Raw genomic sequence first — 24879 nt, forward strand, 5'->3', positions numbered from 1 at the left:
CCCAGACCAGAGTAGCCTAGAATAGACAAGAAAAAGTTCCACATATTAGAGGTATGACATAGGAGATATTTATATACAAATATGTATGTAGATATGTACAATAATAAAATATATATGCTTATAGATATACAACATATGATGAAATACACAGAGAGAAATATTTTTTTGTAGTGAAAAGTATATTGTGAATGCAGGAGTAAACAATGACTAATTTGGAAAGAATAATATAATGTCTTGTATACATGAATAACTTCTAAAAATAGAATTACCATGGAAATGAAAAATTAAGGAAATAATTCAGAAACATATAAATTTTATAAATACCTCACTACATCACAGAAAATGTGACATACAAGGAAGACGTGATATCAAACTTAATCAGCAAAAAGTGGCTGGGAGGGTGACTCAAGGGCACCTGCATAGGCAGTATAAGGTCCTGAGTTTAACTGCAAGTATGATGAAAATAGTTTGCTTCTTCTTTTAATATTAACATCATTCGTGTTGTGAAATGTTTTTTGACATGGGGTTTCCTTGTAGTTTTATAATTCCCTTTGTATAAACTTTAGAAGGACTGGCCACATTGGCATAGAAAACTGTGACCACTTGATTGTCTCTGCCTTTGTAATGACTGAAGTGTCCTCGAAATTCTGTTTTCCAGGTGATGTGTGTAACCACTGCATTCAGCAGCCCCTTGGAAATAATCCAGTAATCTAGCAAATCCATATTTAGTACAGTTAACATATAGTAGTAACACGATATTTGATAGGTACACTAGGTATTTTTTCAATTTAATGGTCCCACAGCATTTTTAATTGCTGTTGGTCTCCAGAAAATATAAACTGCCAGTTTCTTAACTTTACATATAATCTAGTGGGTAACTTCCCAAAGCACAACTTATGTTACAACTTTTCGAAATGAGTTAAGTTGCCCGTTTCATAAAAGTCCTGACTTGCCTTCCTAAGAATTGACAAGGTAAAGACAAGCTGTAACCCATCGTTTTTAGAAACGGAGAATTCTGAATATAGTAGTCTGTTCAAGTGAACTGAAATGAACAGATATTGGCTTGTAGTGTATTTAGGTGGGTTTTTTCGATTTCAAAAAAGCCTCTCTTTCAAATAGAGTTCCTAATAAATAACCATGAGATAATAAGACATCTCCATATCTTACCACTACCAGAAAAATGTAAAATATTGCCATTAATCCGCCTGGAATAAACAGGTCAATTGTAGTTAACAGGACTCATAGATACTCTCATAATATCAAAAGTTACAGTATTATATTAATTTTCAAGCAGAAAGTAAAAGGAAGAATTAGTGCAATTTGTAGGCAAAAAGAAATTGTTATTAAATAGTTTTACTTTCTTAATGAAGACCATTTCAAAGGATATTTTACTCTTAGAAAAACACCTTAAGAAATAAAACTGCCTTTTGCTTTTACATATGAACTTTCACACTCTTAATAAAGAACATGTGGATAGGAAATAAGTTAACAAAATAGAAACTAATAGAAAAATATAGGTAATGAAGACTCAAGACATATCCAGAGAATGTGATATAACGTGACTTTAGTAAGAAGAAGTTACTTCAAAGAAGATATAACAGTAAGAAAATAATTATCAGGAACTCGGTAAAATTCACGATATTGACTAGATTTTGAAAGGAAGTGACACTTGTTAGAATGCATAAAGAAAACTCTCAATGTCACATATAGGAATGATTATTAACAAATATGCCATAGTCAAGTGTCATATAACAATTTATCTGCAAGAAAATGAAGTAATTAAAATTCAATCAACATTTTGTAGCAAAAGATAAGTCGAGACAATTAAATTTCAGCCGTCATATCCATGCTTGCTAATATGAAAAGAACCTAGAAATAGTAATATTTCAGCAAATTGCGGAACGCATAAGGAAATCTCTAAAGTTGAGGACATTTTGCAGGCTTTGATATAACCTCAATGTTCACCGAAACTGTGATAGAAAAGTGCAGGCAAAATGTAGAAAATGCCTTCCGATATTAAGTTATACAATTTGTAAAATATTTAGTAATGTGCATGGAGAAATATGCATGTGAGTGGTGAGGTAATAACCTTTCAAGGTAGATTGCCAATACAGATAATCTTGAAGAAGCTGCATATTGAAATTACCATCCAGAAATGAGCATGAACATGACTGAAAAGTATATCAAAATTTATGTTGCCCCATATATCTTAATTGTTAGGAATTAAGTGTGAACGCCATACAAGTATAAAATGAGTGATGAATCATGTATGACATTGCAAAGGTAAATTGTTGGAGTGCTTTTTCTTGGGTGTTAAAGAATCTCTTTTATGGGAATTCCTAACAGAACATTGAAGTATGAAAAATTTTATGATGTCACAATGAGAAAGAATTTTAAAGTGCTCACAGATTGCCTGCAACAGAAATGAGAAATTTAGCTAAGTAAGGATTTTCAAAAAAGGACACATAAATTTGAAACTTACCACGCTACACTCCAATATTTAGGAAAAATATATAGATAACAAAAATGAAATTAAAAAATGAATACATACTATAAAATAAATGGTCACATAGGTGACACATAAATACACATCGATGTATACGTTAGATAAAAGGGAGAACTTCATCCTTGTATTTTTACGAAGAAAGAAAATAATCTAATCACATAAGTTTATACATACTGCAACAAAATCACAAAAATTTGGAAAAACTATGAGAAAACACAAATTTAAAAATCACCCTCCACATCTATTTAGATACAGATATATGCTATATATTATTTCCAAATACAGGAGAATCACAAAATTACACCGAAATTTTGAAAAGGAAATAAGAAATTATTTGGGGAACAAACGTTGAAGTTGTTTGCGCTGGCTCTTCAGAACTGTGTATCTGATAGCTAAACAGGACTAGAGAGAACTCAAAATTTTTCTGGCAACACAATGACAACTTTTGAAATTTGAGAGCAAGGAGGGTAAATTGACAAAGAGAAATATTGAACCGAACATAAATGACAAAACTATTCTTGCAGATAGCAACCATACTATTTGGAAATACTGTATTGGAATTTCCAAGTTGAAAATAAGGTAAATTCTAAAAAATCATGAAACATGGAAAAAAGTAAGGTACAGGTGAAAATAAGACTAATCGATCAGTGAAACTTAGCCAAATGATACTGAGTAAAATCTTAAAAATTTAAGGGCTCTTCTTCCATGACAAGGAGAAGGACACCCAAGAGAGCCCCATACCACAAGGAGCCCAGACTAGGATATTGATCATTAATACAAATCATGAAGTTATGCATACTCATCTCTGGATGTAAAATATACTGTGATAGAAAAGACTAACACTAATTTGGAAGGATCATGTGTAGGGTGACACATAGTTAAGACAAACTCCTGTTCAATAAATAACGTCTGATTTCACAAAACAAGGAAGAATACCCGCAGACACTATACAGATATTCCGGCAAATACCAGAATGATTATAAATGAAAGATGCCAATCCCTGTTTAATCTATTGATCTCTATCTACTAAATTAACATGAATTCCATCAATACCAAGAAAATGGAAACTCTCTTACCTAGAATTTATAGAATTACAAACTCTGCCTATTCAACATTGTCCTTAGGATGATGAACAGGAAAGTGCAGAATTTTGTGGAGGTTGACCACCACAATGAAAACTGCAAGGATGGGTACATATTTCCCAGACCAGAGTAGCCTAGAAAAGACAGGAAAAATTTCCACATATTAGAGGTATGACATAGGAGATATTTATATACAAATATGTATGTAGATATATACAATAATAAAATATATATGCTTATAGATATAGAACATATGAAATACACAGAGAGAAATATTTTTTGTAGTGAAAAGTATATTGTGAATGCAGGAGTAAACAATGACTAATTTGGAAAGAATAATATAATGTCTTGTATACATGAATAACTTCGAAAAATAGAATTACCATGGAAATGAAAAATTAAGGAAATAATTCAGAAACATATAAATTTTATAAATACCTCACTACATCACAGAAAATGTGACATACAAGGAAGACGTGATATCAAACTTAATCAGCAAAAAGTGGCTGGGAGGGTGACTCAAGGGCACCTGCATAGGCAGTATAAGGTCCTGAGTTTAACTGCAAGTATGATGAAAATAGTTTGCTTCTTCTTTTAATATTAACATCATTCGTGTTGTGAAATGTTTTTTGACATGGGGTTTCCTTGTAGTTTTATAATTCCCTTTGTATAAACTTTAGAAGGACTGGCCACATTGGCATAGAAAACTGTGACCACTTGATTGTCTCTGCCTTTGTAATGACTGAAGTGTCCTCGAAATTCTGTTTTCCAGGTGATGTGTGTAACCACTGCATTCAGCAGCCCCTTGGAAATAATCCAGTAATCTAGCAAATCCATATTTAGTACAGTTAACATATAGTAGTAACACGATATTTGATAGGTACACTAGGTATTTTTTCAATTTAATGGTCCCACAGCATTTTTAATTGCTGTTGGTCTCCAGAACATATAAACTGCCAGTTTCTTAACTTTACATATAATCTAGTGGGTAACTTCCCAAAGCACAACTTATGTTACAACTTTTCGAAATGAGTTAAGTTGCCCGTTTCATAAAAGTCCTGACTTGCCTTCCTAAGAATTGACAAGGTAAAGACAAGCTGTTACCCATCGTTTTTAGAAACGGAGAATTCTGAATATAGTAGTCTGTTCAAGTGAACTGAAATGAACAGATATTGGCTTGTAGTGTATTTAGGTGGGTTTTTTCGATTTCAAAAAAGCCTCTCTTTCAAATAGAGTTCCTAATAAATAACCATGAGATAATAAGACATCTCCATATCTTACCACTACCAGAAAAATGTAAAATATTGCCATTAATCCGCCTGGAATAAACAGGTCAATTGTAGTTAACAGGACTCATAGATACTCTCATAATATCAAAAGTTACAGTATTATATTAATTTTCAAGCAGAAAGTTAAAGGAAGAATTAGTGCAATTTGTAGGCAAAAAGAAATTGTTATTAAATAGTTTTACTTTCTTAATGAAGACCATTTCAAAGGATATTTTACTCTTAGAAGAACACCTTAAGAAATAAAACTGCCTTTTGCTTTTACATATGAACTTTCACACTCTTAATAAAGAACATGTGGATAGGAAATAAGTTAACAAAATAGAAACTAATAGAAAAATATAGGTAATGAAGACTCAAGACATATCCAGAGAATGTGATATAACGTGACTTTAGTAAGAAGAAGTTACTTCAAAGAAGATATAACAGTAAGAAAATAATTATCAGGAACTCGGTAAAATTCACGATATTGACTAGATTTTGAAAGGAAGTGACACTTGTTAGAATGCATAAAGAAAACCCTCAATGTCACATATAGGAATGATTATTAACAAATATGCCATAGTCAAGTGTCATATAACAATTTATCTGCAAGAAAATGAAGTATTTAAAATTCAATCAACATTTTGTAGCAAAAGATAAGTCGAGACAATTAAATTTCAGCCGTCATAACCATGCTTGCTAATATGAAAAGAACCTAGAAATAGTAATATTTCAGCAAATTGCGGAACGCATAAGGAAATCTCTAAAGTTGAGGACATTTTGCAGGCTTTGATATAACCTGAATGTTCACTGAAACTGTGATAGAAAAGTGCAGGCAAAATGTAGAAAATGCCTTCCGATATTAAGTTATACAATTTGTAAAATATTTAGTAATGTGCATGGAGAAATATGCATGTGAGTGGTGAGGTAATAACCTTTCAAGGTAGATTGCCAATACAGATAATCTTGAAGAAGCTGCATATTGAAATTACCATCCAGAAATGAGCATGAACATGACTGAAAAGTATATCAAAATTTATGTTGCCCCATATATCTTAATTGTTAGGAATTAAGTGTGAACGCCATACAAGTATAAAATGAGTGATGAATCATGTATGACATTGGAAATGTAAATTGTTGGAGTGCTTTTTCTTGGGTGTTAAAGAATCTCTTTTATGGGAATTCCTAACAGAACATTGAAGTATGAAAAATTTTATGATGTCACAATGAGAAAGAATTTTAAAGTGCTCACAGATTGCCTGCAACAGAAATGAGAAATTTAGCTAAGTAAGGATTTTCAAAAAAGGACACATAAATTTGAAACTTATCACGCTACACTCCAATATTTAGGAAAAATATATAGATAACAAAAATGAAATTAAAAAATGAATACATACTATAAAATAAATGGTCACATAGGTGACACATAAATACACATCGATGTATACGTTAGATAAAAGGGAGAACTTCATCCTTGTATTTTTACGAAGAAAGAAAATAATCTAATCACATAAGTTTATACATTCTGCAACAAAATCACAAAAATTTGGAAAAACTATGAGAAAACACAAATTTAAAAATCACCCTCCACATCTATTTAGATACAGATATATGCTATATATTATTTCCAAATACAGGAGAATCACAAAATTACACCGAAATTTTGAAAAGGAAATAAGAAATTATTTGGGGAACAAACGTTGAAGTTGTTTGCGCTGGCTCTTCAGAACTGTGTATCTGATAGCTAAACAGGACTAGAGAGAACTCAAAATTTTTCTGGCAACACAATGACAACTTTTGAAATTTGAGAGCAAGGAGGGTAAATTGACAAAGAGAAATATTGAACCGAACATAAATGACAAAACTATTCTTGCAGATAGCAACCATACTATTTGGAAATACTGTATTGGAATTTCCAAGTTGAAAATAAGGTAAATTCTAAAAAATCATGAAACATGGAAAAAAGTAAGGTACAGGTGAAAATAAGACTAATCGATCAGTGAAACTTAGCCAAATGATACTGAGTAAAATCTTAAAAATTTAAGGGCTCTTCTTCCATGACAAGGAGAAGGACACCCAAGAGAGCCCCATACCACAAGGAGCCCAGACTAGGATATTGATCATTAATACAAATCATGAAGTTATGCATACTCATCTCTGGATGTAAAATATACTGTGATAGAAAAGACTAACACTAATTTGGAAGGATCATGTGTAGGGTGACGCATAGTTAAGACAAACTCCTGTTCAATAAATAACGTCTGATTTCACAAAACAAGGAAGAATACCCGCAGACACTATACAGATATTCCGGCAAATACCAGAATGATTATAAATGAAAGATGCCAATCCCTGTTTAATCTATTGATCTCTATCTACTAAATTAACATAAATTCCATCAATACCAAGAAAATGGAAACTCTCTTACCTAGAATTTATAGAATTACAAACTCTGCCTATTCAACATTGTCCTTAGGATGATGAACAGGAAAGTGCAGAATTTTGTGGAGGTTGACCACCACAATGAAAACTGCAAGGATGGGTACATATTTCCCAGACCAGAGTAGCCTAGAAAAGACAAGAAAAATTTCCACATATTAGAGGTATGACATAGGAGATATTTATATACAAATATGTATGTAGATATATACAATAATAAAATATATATGCTTATAGATATAGAACATATGATGAAATACACAGAGAGAAATTTTTTTTGTAGTGAAAAGTATATTGTGAATGCAGGAGTAAACAATGACTAATTTGGAAAGAATAATATAATGTCTTGTATACATGAATAACTTCTAAAAATAGAATTACCATGGAAATGAAAAATTAAGGAAATAATTCAGAAACATATAAATTTTATAAATACCTCACTACATCACAGAAAATGTGACATACAAGGAAGACGTGATATCAAACTTAATCAGCAAAAAGTGGCTGGGAGGGTGACTCAAGGGCACCTGCATAGGCAGTATAAGGTCCTGAGTTTAACTGCAAGTATGATGAAAGTAGTTTGCTTCTTCTTTTAATATTAACATCATTCCTGTTGTGAAATGTTTTTTGACATGGGGTTTCCTTGTAGTTTTATAATTCCCTTTGTATAAACTTTAGAAGGACTGGCCACATTGGCATAGAAAACTGTGACCACTTGATTGTCTCTGCCTTTGTAATGACTGAAGTGTCCTCGAAATTCTGTTTTCCAGGTGATGTGTGTAACCACTGCATTCAGCAGCCCCTTGGAAATAATCCAGTAATCTAGCAAATCCATATTTAGTACAGTTAACATATAGTAGTAACACGATATTTGATAGGTACACTAGGTATTTTTTCAATTTAATGGTCCCACAGCATTTTTAATTGCTGTTGGTCTCCAGAACATATAAACTGCCAGTTTCTTAACTTTACATATAATCTAGTGGGTAACTTCCCAAAGCACAACTTATGTTACAACTTTTCGAAATGAGTTAAGTTGCCCGTTTCATAAAAGTCCTGACTTGCCTTCCAAAGAATTGACAAGGTAAAGACAAGCTGTTACCCATCGTTTTTAGAAACGGAGAATTCTGAATATAGTAGTCTGTTAAAGTGAACTGAAATGAACAGATATTGGCTTGTAGTGTATTTAGGTGGGTTTTTTCGATTTCAAAAAAGCCTCTCTTTCAAATAGAGTTCCTAATAAATAACCATGAGATAATAAGACATCTCCATATCTTACCACTACCAGAAAAATGTAAAATATTGCCATTAATCCGCCTGGAATAAACAGGTCAATTGTAGTTAACAGGACTCATAGATACTCTCATAATATCAAAAGTTACAGTATTATATTAATTTTCAAGCAGAAAGTAAAAGGAAGAATTAGTGCAATTTGTAGGCAAAAAGAAATTGTAATTAAATAGTTTTACTTTCTTAATGAAGACCATTTCAAAGGATATTTTACTCTTAGAAGAACACCTTAAGAAATAAAACTGCCTTTTGCTTTTACATATGAACTTTCACACTCTTAATAAAGAACATGTGGATAGGAAATAAGTTAACAAAATAGAAACTAATAGAAAAATATAGGTAATGAAGTCTCAAGACATATCCAGAGAATGTGATATAACGTGACTTTAGTAAGAAGAAGTTACTTCAAAGAAGATATAACAGTAAGAAAATAATTATCAGGAACTCGGTAAAATTCACGATATTGACTAGATTTTGAAAGGAAGTGACACTTGTTAGAATGCATAAAGAAAACCCTCAATGTCACATATAGGAATGATTATTAACAAATATGCCATAGTCAAGTGTCATATAACAATTTATCTGCAAGAAAATGAAGTATTTAAAATTCAATCAACATTTTGTAGCAAAAGATAAGTCGAAACAATTAAATTTCAGCCGTCATATCCATGCTTGCTAATATGAAAAGAACCTAGAAATAGTAATATTTCAGCAAATTGCGGAACGCATAAGGAAATCTCTAAAGTTGAGGACATTTTGCAGGCTTTGATATAACCTCAATGTTCACCGAAACTGTGATAGAAAAGTGCAGGCAAAATGTAGAAAATGCCTTCCGATATTAAGTTATACAATTTGTAAAATATTTAGTAATGTGCATGGAGAAATATGCATGTGAGTGGTGAGGTAATAACCTTTCAAGGTAGATTGCCAATACAGATAATCTTGAAGAAGCTGCATATTGAAATTACCATCCAGAAATGAGCATGAACATGACTGAAAAGTATATCAAAATTTATGTTGCCCCATATATCTTAATTGTTAGGAATTAAGTGTGAACGCCATACAAGTATAAAATGAGTGATGAATCATGTATGACATTGGAAATGTAAATTGTTGGAGTGCTTTTTCTTGGGTGTTAAAGAATCTCTTTTATGGGAATTCCTAACAGAACATTGAAGTATGAAAAATTTTATGATGTCACAATGAGAAAGAATTTTAAAGTGCTCACAGATTGCCTGCAACAGAAATGAGAAATTTAGCTAAGTAAGGATTTTCAAAAAAGGACACATAAATTTGAAACTTATCACGCTACACTCCAATATTTAGGAAAAATATATAGATAACAAAAATGAAATTAAAAAATGAATACATACTATAAAATAAATGGTCACATAGGTGACACATAAATACACATCGATGTATACGTTAGATAAAAGGGAGAACTTCATCCTTGTATTTTTACGAAGAAAGAAAATAATCTAATCACATAAGTTTATACATACTGCAACAAAATCACAAAAATTTGGAAAAACTATGAGAAAACACAAATTTAAAAATCACCCTCCACATCTATTTAGATACAGATATATGCTATATATTATTTCCAAATACAGGAGAATCACAAAATTACACCGAAATTTTGAAAAGGAAATAAGAAATTATTTGGGGAACAAACGTTGAAGTTGTTTGCGCTGGCTCTTCAGAACTGTGTATCTGATAGCTAAACAGGACTAGAGAGAACTCAAAATTTTTCTGGCAACACAATGACAACTTTTGAAATTTGAGAGCAAGGAGGGTAAATTGACAAAGAGAAATATTGAACCGAACATAAATGACAAAACTATTCTTGCAGATAGCAACCATACTATTTGGAAATACTGTATTGGAATTTCCAAGTTGAAAATAAGGTAAATTCTAAAAAATCATGAAACATGGAAAAAAGTAAGGTACAGGTGAAAATAAGACTAATCGATCAGTGAAACTTAGATAAATGATACTGAGTAAAATCTTAAAAATTTAAGGGCTCTTCTTCCATGACAAGGAGAAGGACACCCAAGAGAGCCCCATACCACAAGGAGCACAGACTAGGATATTGATCATTAATACAAATCATGAAGTTATGCATACTCATCTCTGGATGTAAAATATACTGTGATAGAAAAGACTAACACTAATTTGGAAGGATCATGTGTAGGGTGACACATAGTTAAGACAAACTCCTGTTCAATAAATAACGTCTGATTTCACAAAACAAGGAAGAATACCCGCAGACACTATACAGATATTCCGGCAAATACCAGAATGATTATAAATGAAAGATGCCAATCCCTGTTTAATCTATTGATCTCTATCTACTAAATTAACATAAATTCCATCAATACCAAGAAAATGGAAACTCTCTTACCTAGAATTTATAGAATTACAAACTCTGCCTATTCAACATTGTCCTTAGGATGATGAACAGGAAAGTGCAGAATTTTGTGGAGGTTGACCACCACAATGAAAACTGCAAGGATGGGTACATATTTCCCAGACCAGAGTAGCCTAGAATAGACAAGAAAAAGTTCCACATATTAGAGGTATGACATAGGAGATATTTATATACAAATATGTATGTAGATATGTACAATAATAAAATATATATGCTTATAGATATACAACATATGATGAAATACACAGAGAGAAATATTTTTTTGTAGTGAAAAGTATATTGTGAATGCAGGAGTAAACAATGACTAATTTGGAAAGAATAATATAATGTCTTGTATACATGAATAACTTCTAAAAATAGAATTACCATGGAAATGAAAAATTAAGGAAATAATTCAGAAACATATAAATTTTATAAATACCTCACTACATCACAGAAAATGTGACATACAAGGAAGACGTGATATCAAACTTAATCAGCAAAAAGTGGCTGGGAGGGTGACTCAAGGGCACCTGCATAGGCAGTATAAGGTCCTGAGTTTAACTGCAAGTATGATGAAAATAGTTTGCTTCTTCTTTTAATATTAACATCATTCCTGTTGTGAAATGTTTTTTGACATGGGGTTTCCTTGTAGTTTTATAATTCCCTTTGTATAAACTTTAGAAGGACTGGCCACATTGGCATAGAAAACTGTGACCACTTGATTGTCTCTGCCTTTGTAATGACTGAAGTGTCCTCGAAATTCTGTTTTCCAGGTGATGTGTGTAACCACTGCATTCAGCAGCCCCTTGGAAATAATCCAGTAATCTAGCAAATCCATATTTAGTACAGTTAACATATAGTAGTAACACGATATTTGATAGGTACACTAGGTATTTTTTCAATTTAATGGTCCCACAGCATTTTTAATTGCTGTTGGTCTCCAGAAAATATAAACTGCCAGTTTCTTAACTTTACATATAATCTAGTGGGTAACTTCCCAAAGCACAACTTATGTTACAACTTTTCGAAATGAGTTAAGTTGCCCGTTTCATAAAAGTCCTGACTTGCCTTCCTAAGAATTGACAAGGTAAAGACAAGCTGTAACCCATCGTTTTTAGAAACGGAGAATTCTGAATATAGTAGTCTGTTCAAGTGAACTGAAATGAACAGATATTGGCTTGTAGTGTATTTAGGTGGGTTTTTTCGATTTCAAAAAAGCCTCTCTTTCAAATAGAGTTCCTAATAAATAACCATGAGATAATAAGACATCTCCATATCTTACCACTACCAGAAAAATGTAAAATATTGCCATTAATCCGCCTGGAATAAACAGGTCAATTGTAGTTAACAGGACTCATAGATACTCTCATAATATCAAAAGTTACAGTATTATATTAATTTTCAAGCAGAAAGTAAAAGGAAGAATTAGTGCAATTTGTAGGCAAAAAGAAATTGTTATTAAATAGTTTTACTTTCTTAATGAAGACCATTTCAAAGGATATTTTACTCTTAGAAAAACACCTTAAGAAATAAAACTGCCTTTTGCTTTTACATATGAACTTTCACACTCTTAATAAAGAACATGTGGATAGGAAATAAGTTAACAAAATAGAAACTAATAGAAAAATATAGGTAATGAAGACTCAAGACATATCCAGAGAATGTGATATAACGTGACTTTAGTAAGAAGAAGTTACTTCAAAGAAGATATAACAGTAAGAAAATAATTATCAGGAACTCGGTAAAATTCACGATATTGACTAGATTTTGAAAGGAAGTGACACTTGTTAGAATGCATAAAGAAAACTCTCAATGTCACATATAGGAATGATTATTAACAAATATGCCATAGTCAAGTGTCATATAACAATTTATCTGCAAGAAAATGAAGTAATTAAAATTCAATCAACATTTTGTAGCAAAAGATAAGTCGAGACAATTAAATTTCAGCCGTCATATCCATGCTTGCTAATATGAAAAGAACCTAGAAATAGTAATATTTCAGCAAATTGCGGAACGCATAAGGAAATCTCTAAAGTTGAGGACATTTTGCAGGCTTTGATATAACCTCAATGTTCACCGAAACTGTGATAGAAAAGTGCAGGCAAAATGTAGAAAATGCCTTCCGATATTAAGTTATACAATTTGTAAAATATTTAGTAATGTGCATGGAGAAATATGCATGTGAGTGGTGAGGTAATAACCTTTCAAGGTAGATTGCCAATACAGATAATCTTGAAGAAGCTGCATATTGAAATTACCATCCAGAAATGAGCATGAACATGACTGAAAAGTATATCAAAATTTATGTTGCCCCATATATCTTAATTGTTAGGAATTAAGTGTGAACGCCATACAAGTATAAAATGAGTGATGAATCATGTATGACATTGCAAAGGTAAATTGTTGGAGTGCTTTTTCTTGGGTGTTAAAGAATCTCTTTTATGGGAATTCCTAACAGAACATTGAAGTATGAAAAATTTTATGATGTCACAATGAGAAAGAATTTTAAAGTGCTCACAGATTGCCTGCAACAGAAATGAGAAATTTAGCTAAGTAAGGATTTTCAAAAAAGGACACATAAATTTGAAACTTACCACGCTACACTCCAATATTTAGGAAAAATATATAGATAACAAAAATGAAATTAAAAAATGAATACATACTATAAAATAAATGGTCACATAGGTGACACATAAATACACATCGATGTATACGTTAGATAAAAGGGAGAACTTCATCCTTGTATTTTTACGAAGAAAGAATATAATCTAATCACATAAGTTTATACATACTGCAACAAAATCACAAAAATTTGGAAAAACTATGAGAAAACACAAATTTAAAAATCACCCTCCACATCTATTTAGATACAGATATATGCTATATATTATTTCCAAATACAGGAGAATCACAAAATTACACCGAAATTTTGAAAAGGAAATAAGAAATTATTTGGGGAACAAACGTTGAAGTTGTTTGCGCTGGCTCTTCAGAACTGTGTATCTGATAGCTAAACAGGACTAGAGAGAACTCAAAATTTTTCTGGCAACACAATGACAACTTTTGAAATTTGAGAGCAAGGAGGGTAAATTGACAAAGAGAAATATTGAACCGAACATAAATGACAAAACTATTCTTGCAGATAGCAACCATACTATTTGGAAATACTGTATTGGAATTTCCAAGTTGAAAATAAGGTAAATTCTAAAAAATCATGAAACATGGAAAAAAGTAAGGTACAGGTGAAAATAAGACTAATCGATCAGTGAAACTTAGCCAAATGATACTGAGTAAAATCTTAAAAATTTAAGGGCTCTTCTTCCATGACAAGGAGAAGGACACCCAAGAGAGCCCCATACCACAAGGAGACCAGACTAGGATATTGATCATTAATACAAATCATGAAGTTATGCATACTCATCTCTGGATGTAAAATATACTGTGATAGAAAAGACTAACACTAATTTGGAAGGATCATGTGTAGGGTGACACATAGTTAAGACAAACTCCTGTTCAATAAATAACGTCTGATTTCACAAAACAAGGAAGAATACCCGCAGACACTATACAGATATTCCGGCAAATACCAGAATGATTATAAATGAAAGATGCCAATCCCTGTTTAATCTATTGATCTCTATCTACTAAATTAACATGAATTCCATCAATACCAAGAAAATGGAAACTCTCTTACCTAGAATTTATAGAATTACAAACTCTGCCTATTCAACATTGTCCTTAGGATGATGAACAGGAAAGTGCAGAATTTTGTGGAGGTTGACCACCACAATGAAAACTGCAAGGATGGGTACATATTTCCCAGACCAGAGTAGCCTAGAAAAGACAGGAAAAATTTCCACATATTAGAGGTATGACATAGGAGATATTTATATACAAATATGTATGTAGATATATACAATAATAAAATATATATGCTTATAGATATAGAACATATGAAATACACAGAGAGAAATATTTTTTTGTAGTGAAAAGTATATTGTGAATGCAGGAGTAAACAATGACTAATTTGGAAAGAATAATATAATGTCTTGTATACATGAATAACTTCTAAAAATAGAATTACCATGGAAATGAAAAATTAAGGAAATAATTCAGAAACATATAAATTTTATAAATACCTCACTACATCACAGAAAATGTGACATACAAGGAAGACGTGATATCAAACTTAATCAGCAAAAAGTGGCTGGGAGGGTGACTCAAGGGCACCTGCATAGGCAGTATAAGGTCCTGAGTTTAACTGCAAGTATGATGAAAATAGTTTGCTTCTTCTTTTAATATTAACATCATTCGTGTTGTGAAATGTTTTTTGACATGGGGTTTCCTTGTAGTTTTATAATTCCCTTTGTATAAACTTTAGAAGGACTGGCCACATTGGCATAGAAAACTGTGACCACTTGATTGTCTCTGCCTTTGTAATGACTGAAGTGTCCTCGAAATTCTGTTTTCCAGGTGATGTGTGTAACCACTGCATTCAGCAGCCCCTTGGAAATAATCCAGTAATCTAGCAAATCCATATTTAGTACAGTTAACATATAGTAGTAACACGATATTTGATAGGTACACTAGGTATTTTTTCAATTTAATGGTCCCACAGCATTTTTAATTGCTGTTGGTCTCCAGAACATATAAACTGCCAGTTTCTTAACTTTACATATAATCTAGTGGGTAACTTCCCAAAGCACAACTTATGTTACAACTTTTCGAAATGAGTTAAGTTGCCCGTTTCATAAAAGTCCTGACTTGCCTTCCTAAGAATTGACAAGGTAAAGACAAGCTGTTACCCATCGTTTTTAGAAACGGAGAATTCTGAATATAGTAGTCTGTTCAAGTGAACTGAAATGAACAGATATTGGCTTGTAGTGTATTTAGGTGGGTTTTTTCGATTTCAAAAAAGCCTCTCTTTCAAATAGAGTTCCTAATAAATAACCATGAGATAATAAGACATCTCCATATCTTACCACTACCAGAAAAATGTAAAATATTGCCATTAATCCGCCTGGAATAAACAGGTCAATTGTAGTTAACAGGACTCATAGATACTCTCATAATATCAAAAGTTACAGTATTATATTAATTTTCAAGCAGAAAGTTAAAGGAAGAATTAGTGCAATTTGTAGGCAAAAAGAAATTGTTATTAAATAGTTTTACTTTCTTAATGAAGACCATTTCAAAGGATATTTTACTCTTAGAAGAACACCTTAAGAAATAAAACTGCCTTTTGCTTTTACATATGAACTTTCACACTCTTAATAAAGAACATGTGGATAGGAAATAAGTTAACAAAATAGAAACTAATAGAAAAATATAGGTAATGAAGACTCAAGACATATCCAGAGAATGTGATATAACGTGACTTTAGTAAGAAGAAGTTACTTCAAAGAAGATATAACAGTAAGAAAATAATTATCAGGAACTCGGTAAAATTCACGATATTGACTAGATTTTGAAAGGAAGTGACACTTGTTAGAATGCATAAAGAAAACCCTCAATGTCACATATAGGAATGATTATTAACAAATATGCCATAGTCAAGTGTCATATAACAATTTATCTGCAAGAAAATGAAGTATTTAAAATTCAATCAACATTTTGTAGCAAAAGATAAGTCGAGACAATTAAATTTCAGCCGTCATAACCATGCTTGCTAATATGAAAAGAACCTAGAAATAGTAATATTTCAGCAAATTGCGGAACGCATAAGGAAATCTCTAAAGTTGAGGACATTTTGCAGGCTTTGATATAACCTGAATGTTCACTGAAACTGTGATAGAAAAGTGCAGGCAAAATGTAGAAAATGCCTTCCGATATTAAGTTATACAATTTGTAAAATATTTAGTAATGTGCATGGAGAAATATGCATGTGAGTGGTGAGGTAATAACCTTTCAAGGTAGATTGCCAATACAGATAATCTTGAAGAAGCTGCATATTGAAATTACCATCCAGAAATGAGCATGAACATGACTGAAAAGTATATCAAAATTTATGTTGCCCCATATATCTTAATTGTTAGGAATTAAGTGTGAACGCCATACAAGTATAAAATGAGTGATGAATCATGTATGACATTGCAAAGGTAAATTGTTGGAGTGCTTTTTCTTGGGTGTTAAAGAATCTCTTTTATGGGAATTCCTAACAGAACATTGAAGTATGAAAAATTTTATGATGTCACAATGAGAAAGAATTTTAAAGTGCTCACAGATTGCCTGCAACAGAAATGAGAAATTTAGCTAAGTAAGGATTTTCAAAAAAGGACACATAAATTTGAAACTTATCACGCTACACTCCAATATTTAGGAAAAATATATAGATAACAAAAATGAAATTAAAAAATGAATACATACTATAAAATAAATGGTCACATAGGTGACACATAAATACACATCGATGTATACGTTAGATAAAAGGGAGAACTTCATCCTTGTATTTTTACGGAGAAAGAAAATAATCTAATCACATAAGTTTATACATTCTGCAACAAAATCACAAAAATTTGGAAAAACTATGAGAAAACACAAATTTAAAAATCACCCTCCACATCTATTTAGATACAGATATATGCTATATATTATTTCCAAATACAGGAGAATCACAAAATTACACCGAAATTTTGAAAAGGAAATAAGAAATTATTTGGGGAACAAACGTTGAAGTTGTTTGCGCTGGCTCTTCAGAACTGTGTATCTGATAGCTAAACAGGACTAGAGAGAACTCAAAATTTTTCTGGCAACACAATGACAACTTTTGAAATTTGAGAGCAAGGAGGGTAAATTGACAAAGAGAAATATTGAACCGAACATAAATGACAAAACTATTCTTGCAGATAGCAACCATACTATTTGGAAATACTGTATTGGAATTTCCAAGTTGAAAATAAGGTAAATTCTAAAAAATCATGAAACATGGAAAAAAGTAAGGTACAGGTGAAAATAAGACTAATCGATCAGTGAAACTTAGCCAAATGATACTGAGTAAAATCTTAAAAATTTAAGGGCTCTTCTTCCATGACAAGGAGAAGGACACCCAAGAGAGCCCCATACCACAAGGAGCCCAGACTAGGATATTGATCATTAATACAAATCATGAAGTTATGCATACTCATCTCTGGATGTAAAATATACTGTGATAGAAAAGACTAACACTAATTTGGAAGGATCATGTGTAGGGTGACGCATAGTTAAGACAAACTCCTGTTCAATAAATAACGTCTGATTTCACAAAACAAGGAAGAATACCCGCAGACACTATACAGATATTCCGGCAAATACCAGAATGATTATAAATGAAAGATGCCAATCCCTGTTTAATCTATTGATCTCTATCTACTAAATTAACATAAATTCCATCAATACCAAGAAAATGGAAACTCTCTTACCTAGAATTTATAGAATTACAAACTCTGCCTATTCAACATTGTCCTTAGGATGATGAACAGGAAAGTGCAGAATTTTGTGGAGGTTGACCACCACAATGAAAACTGCAAGGATGGGTACATATTTCCCAGACCAGAGTAGCCTAGAAAAGACAAGAAAAATTTCCACATATTAGAGGTATGACATAGGAGATATTTATATACAAATATGTATGTAGATATATACAATAATAAAATATATATGCTTATAGATATAGAACATATGATGAAATACACAGAGAGAAATTTTTTTTGTAGTGAAAAGTATATTGTGAATGCAGGAGTAAACAATGACTAATTTGGAAAGAATAATATAATGTCTTGTATACATGAATAACTTCTAAAAATAGAATTACCATGGAAATGAAAAATTAAGGAAATAATTCAGAAACATATAAATTTTATAAATACCTCACTACATCACAGAAAATGTGACATACAAGGAAGACGTGATATCAAACTTAATCAGCAAAAAGTGGCTGGGAGGGTGACTCAAGGGCACCTGCATAGGCAGTATAAGGTCCTGAGTTTAACTGCAAGTATGATGAAAGTAGTTTGCTTCTTCTTTTAATATTAACATCATTCCTGTTGTGAAATGTTTTTTGACATGGGGTTTCCTTGTAGTTTTATAATTCCCTTTGTATAAACTTTAGAAGGACTGGCCACATTGGCATAGAAAACTGTGACCACTTGATTGTCTCTGCCTTTGTAATGACTGAAGTGTCCTCGAAATTCTGTTTTCCAGGTGATGTGTGTAACCACTGCATTCAGCAGCCCCTTGGAAATAATCCAGTAATCTAGCAAATCCATATTTAGTACAGTTAACATATAGTAGTAACACGATATTTGATAGGTACACTAGGTATTTTTTCAATTTAATGGTCCCACAGCATTTTTAATTGCTGTTGGTCTCCAGAACATATAAACTGCCAGTTTCTTAACTTTACATATAATCTAGTGGGTAACTTCCCAAAGCACAACTTATGTTACAACTTTTCGAAATGAGTTAAGTTGCCCGTTTCATAAAAGTCCTGACTTGCCTTCCAAAGAATTGACAAGGTAAAGACAAGCTGTTACCCATCGTTTTTAGAAACGGAGAATTCTGAATATAGTAGTCTGTTAAAGTGAACTGAAATGAACAGATATTGGCTTGTAGTGTATTTAGGTGGGTTTTTTCGATTTCAAAAAAGCCTCTCTTTCAAATAGAGTTCCTAATAAATAACCATGAGATAATAAGACATCTCCATATCTTACCACTACCAGAAAAATGTAAAATATTGCCATTAATCCGCCTGGAATAAACAGGTCAATTGTAGTTAACAGGACTCATAGATACTCTCATAATATCAAAAGTTACAGTATTATATTAATTTTCAAGCAGAAAGTAAAAGGAAGAATTAGTGCAATTTGTAGGCAAAAAGAAATTGTAATTAAATAGTTTTACTTTCTTAATGAAGACCATTTCAAAGGATATTTTACTCTTAGAAGAACACCTTAAGAAATAAAACTGCCTTTTGCTTTTACATATGAACTTTCACACTCTTAATAAAGAACATGTGGATAGGAAATAAGTTAACAAAATAGAAACTAATAGAAAAATATAGGTAATGAAGTCTCAAGACATATCCAGAGAATGTGATATAACGTGACTTTAGTAAGAAGAAGTTACTTCAAAGAAGATATAACAGTAAGAAAATAATTATCAGGAACTCGGTAAAATTCACGATATTGACTAGATTTTGAAAGGAAGTGACACTTGTTAGAATGCATAAAGAAAACCCTCAATGTCACATATAGGAATGATTATTAACAAATATGCCATAGTCAAGTGTCATATAACAATTTATCTGCAAGAAAATGAAGTATTTAAAATTCAATCAACATTTTGTAGCAAAAGATAAGTCGAAACAATTAAATTTCAGCCGTCATATCCATGCTTGCTAATATGAAAAGAACCTAGAAATAGTAATATTTCAGCAAATTGCGGAACGCATAAGGAAATCTCTAAAGTTGAGGACATTTTGCAGGCTTTGATATAACCTCAATGTTCACCGAAACTGTGATAGAAAAGTGCAGGCAAAATGTAGAAAATGCCTTCCGATATTAAGTTATACAATTTGTAAAATATTTAGTAATGTGCATGGAGAAATATGCATGTGAGTGGTGAGGTAATAACCTTTCAAGGTAGATTGCCAATACAGATAATCTTGAAGAAGCTGCATATTGAAATTACCATCCAGAAATGAGCATGAACATGACTGAAAAGTATATCAAAATTTATGTTGCCCCATATATCTTAATTGTTAGGAATTAAGTGTGAACGCCATACAAGTATAAAATGAGTGATGAATCATGTATGACATTGGAAATGTAAATTGTTGGAGTGCTTTTTCTTGGGTGTTAAAGAATCTCTTTTATGGGAATTCCTAACAGAACATTGAAGTATGAAAAATTTTATGATGTCACAATGAGAAAGAATTTTAAAGTGCTCACAGATTGCCTGCAACAGAAATGAGAAATTTAGCTAAGTAAGGATTTTCAAAAAAGGACACATAAATTTGAAACTTATCACGCTACACTCCAATATTTAGGAAAAATATATAGATAACAAAAATGAAATTAAAAAATGAATACATACTATAAAATAAATGGTCACATAGGTGACACATAAATACACATCGATGTATACGTTAGATAAAAGGGAGAACTTCATCCTTGTATTTTTACGAAGAAAGAAAATAATCTAATCACATAAGTTTATACATACTGCAACAAAATCACAAAAATTTGGAAAAACTATGAGAAAACACAAATTTAAAAATCACCCTCCACATCTATTTAGATACAGATATATGCTATATATTATTTCCAAATACAGGAGAATCACAAAATTACACCGAAATTTTGAAAAGGAAATAAGAAATTATTTGGGGAACAAACGTTGAAGTTGTTTGCGCTGGCTCTTCAGAACTGTGTATCTGATAGCTAAACAGGACTAGAGAGAACTCAAAATTTTTCTGGCAACACAATGACAACTTTTGAAATTTGAGAGCAAGGAGGGTAAATTGACAAAGAGAAATATTGAACCGAACATAAATGACAAAACTATTCTTGCAGATAGCAACCATACTATTTGGAAATACTGTATTGGAATTTCCAAGTTGAAAATAAGGTAAATTCTAAAAAATCATGAAACATGGAAAAAAGTAAGGTACAGGTGAAAATAAGACTAATCGATCAGTGAAACTTAGCCAAATGATACTGAGTAAAATCTTAAAAATTTAAGGGCTCTTCTTCCATGACAAGGAGAAGGACACCCAAGAGAGCCCCATACCACAAGGAGCCCAGACTAGGATATTGATCATTAATACAAATCATGAAGTTATGCATACTCATCTCTGGATGTAAAATATACTGTGATAGAAAAGACTAACACTAATTTGGAAGGATCATGTGTAGGGTGACGCATAGTTAAGACAAACTCCTGTTCAATAAATAACGTCTGATTTCACAAAACAAGGAAGAATACCCGCAGACACTATACAGATATTCCGGCAAATACCAGAATGATTATAAATGAAAGATGCCAATCCCTGTTTAATCTATTGATCTCTATCTACTAAATTAACATAAATTCCATCAATACCAAGAAAATGGAAACTCTCTTACCTAGAATTTATAGAATTACAAACTCTGCCTATTCAACATTGTCCTTAGGATGATGAACAGGAAAGTGCAGAATTTTGTGGAGGTTGACCACCACAATGAAAACTGCAAGGATGGGTACATATTTCCCAGACCAGAGTAGCCTAGAAAAGACAAGAAAAATTTCCACATATTAGAGGTATGACATAGGAGATATTTATATACAAATATGTATGTAGATATATACAATAATAAAATATATATGCTTATAGATATAGAACATATGATGAAATACACAGAGAGAAATTTTTTTTGTAGTGAAAAGTATATTGTGAATGCAGGAGTAAACAATGACTAATTTGGAAAGAATAATATAATGTCTTGTATACATGAATAACTTCTAAAAATAGAATTACCATGGAAATGAAAAATTAAGGAAATAATTCAGAAACATATAAATTTTATAAATACCTCACTACATCACAGAAAATGTGACATACAAGGAAGACGTGATATCAAACTTAATCAGCAAAAAGTGGCTGGGAGGGTGACTCAAGGGCACCTGCATAGGCAGTATAAGGTCCTGAGTTTAACTGCAAGTATGATGAAAGTAGTTTGCTTCTTCTTTTAATATTAACATCATTCCTGTTGTGAAATGTTTTTTGACATGGGGTTTCCTTGTAGTTTTATAATTCCCTTTGTATAAACTTTAGAAGGACTGGCCACATTGGCATAGAAAACTGTGACCACTTGATTGTCTCTGCCTTTGTAATGACTGAAGTGTCCTCGAAATTCTGTTTTCCAGGTGATGTGTGTAACCACTGCATTCAGCAGCCCCTTGGAAATAATCCAGTAATCTAGCAAATCCATATTTAGTACAGTTAACATATAGTAGTAACACGATATTTGATAGGTACACTAGGTATTTTTTCAATTTAATGGTCCCACAGCATTTTTAATTGCTGTTGGTCTCCAGAACATATAAACTGCCAGTTTCTTAACTTTACATATAATCTAGTGGGTAACTTCCCAAAGCACAACTTATGTTACAACTTTTCGAAATGAGTTAAGTTGCCCGTTTCATAAAAGTCCTGACTTGCCTTCCAAAGAATTGACAAGGTAAAGACAAGCTGTTACCCATCGTTTTTAGAAACGGAGAATTCTGAATATAGTAGTCTGTTAAAGTGAACTGAAATGAACAGATATTGGCTTGTAGTGTATTTAGGTGGGTTTTTTCGATTTCAAAAAAGCCTCTCTTTCAAATAGAGTTCCTAATAAATAACCATGAGATAATAAGACATCTCCATATCTTACCACTACCAGAAAAATGTAAAATATTGCCATTAATCCGCCTGGAATAAACAGGTCAATTGTAGTTAACAGGACTCATAGATACTCTCATAATATCAAAAGTTACAGTATTATATTAATTTTCAAGCAGAAAGTAAAAGGAAGAATTAGTGCAATTTGTAGGCAAAAAGAAATTGTAATTAAATAGTTTTACTTTCTTAATGAAGACCATTTCAAAGGATATTTTACTCTTAGAAGAACACCTTAAGAAATAAAACTGCCTTTTGCTTTTACATATGAACTTTCACACTCTTAATAAAGAACATGTGGATAGGAAATAAGTTAACAAAATAGAAACTAATAGAAAAATATAGGTAATGAAGTCTCAAGACATATCCAGAGAATGTGATATAACGTGACTTTAGTAAGAAGAAGTTACTTCAAAGAAGATATAACAGTAAGAAAATAATTATCAGGAACTCGGTAAAATTCACGATATTGACTAGATTTTGAAAGGAAGTGACACTTGTTAGAATGCATAAAGAAAACCCTCAATGTCACATATAGGAATGATTATTAACAAATATGCCATAGTCAAGTGTCATATAACAATTTATCTGCAAGAAAATGAAGTATTTAAAATTCAATCAACATTTTGTAGCAAAAGATAAGTCGAAACAATTAAATTTCAGCCGTCATATCCATGCTTGCTAATATGAAAAGAACCTAGAAATAGTAATATTTCAGCAAATTGCGGAACGCATAAGGAAATCTCTAAAGTTGAGGACATTTTGCAGGCTTTGATATAACCTCAATGTTCACCGAAACTGTGATAGAAAAGTGCAGGCAAAATGTAGAAAATGCCTTCCGATATTAAGTTATACAATTTGTAAAATATTTAGTAATGTGCATGGAGAAATATGCATGTGAGTGGTGAGGTAATAACCTTTCAAGGTAGATTGCCAATACAGATAATCTTGAAGAAGCTGCATATTGAAATTACCATCCAGAAATGAGCATGAACATGACTGAAAAGTATATCAAAATTTATGTTGCCCCATATATCTTAATTGTTAGGAATTAAGTGTGAACGCCATACAAGTATAAAATGAGTGATGAATCATGTATGACATTGGAAATGTAAATTGTTGGAGTGCTTTTTCTTGGGTGTTAAAGAATCTCTTTTATGGGAATTCCTAACAGAACATTGAAGTATGAAAAATTTTATGATGTCACAATGAGAAAGAATTTTAAAGTGCTCACAGATTGCCTGCAACAGAAATGAGAAATTTAGCTAAGTAAGGATTTTCAAAAAAGGACACATAAATTTGAAACTTATCACGCTACACTCCAATATTTAGGAAAAATATATAGATAACAAAAATGAAATTAAAAAATGAATACATACTATAAAATAAATGGTCACATAGGTGACACATAAATACACATCGATGTATACGTTAGATAAAAGGGAGAACTTCATCCTTGTATTTTTACGAAGAAAGAAAAT

The sequence above is a fragment of the Castor canadensis genome, chromosome 13, assembly GCF_047511655.1.
Source record: "Castor canadensis chromosome 13, mCasCan1.hap1v2, whole genome shotgun sequence".
Classification (NCBI taxonomy): domain Eukaryota; kingdom Metazoa; phylum Chordata; class Mammalia; order Rodentia; family Castoridae; genus Castor; species Castor canadensis.